Genomic DNA, 643 nt, shown 5'->3' with positions numbered 1-643 from the left:
ATAACATTGAAGCTCACCCCAGCTCCCTGCTCACTTTGTATTCCCATCCTTTAAAAAATGTGCAATCTCCCTTCAGGGATGCAGTTCAGATCCAGAAATGGCTGCCTCTCTAAGCGCTCAGAAAATATAGCTTTCATTTTCTAAGCTTCCAGATCTGAAGTGAGTTTTCTCAGCTTCTGCTCAGAACCCAACAATAGCAGGAGTGAAGAGTGGGTAATTACTTCCAGTCTGCAATCTGAAAACAAACAGTGGACAGGAAGAGGGGCTGAGTGATTGAACCTCAAGACCTGTCTCCAGTGAACACTTCCTTCAACAAGGACTCACCTCCTAAAGGTTCTTCAATCTTCCAAAACTGTGCTACCATCTGGGAGCCAAATAAACACAGGAGTCTGTGGGAACCATACCAAGGCAAAAAAAAAAAAAAAAGCCAGGACATGAGTGCTTAGGATGTAAGGTGCTAGTGTTACAGGAGAGGCACCATCCTGCCTGGAGACCAAGCACCCTAGTCCCTCCACTGGGCAATGCTGCTATCTTGGCTTCATTTCTGCCTGGACCTCCACAGCTGGAAACCTGGATGAGGTGAATGAACAGAGAAACTAGGCCAGCTGTGATGTAATAATGGACATAAAGGATGTTGAGGGGC

The sequence above is a fragment of the Mus musculus genome, chromosome 14, assembly GCF_000001635.26.
Source record: "Mus musculus strain C57BL/6J chromosome 14, GRCm38.p6 C57BL/6J".
Lineage (NCBI taxonomy): Eukaryota > Metazoa > Chordata > Mammalia > Rodentia > Muridae > Mus > Mus musculus.
This window is presented reverse-complemented; position numbering follows the sequence as displayed.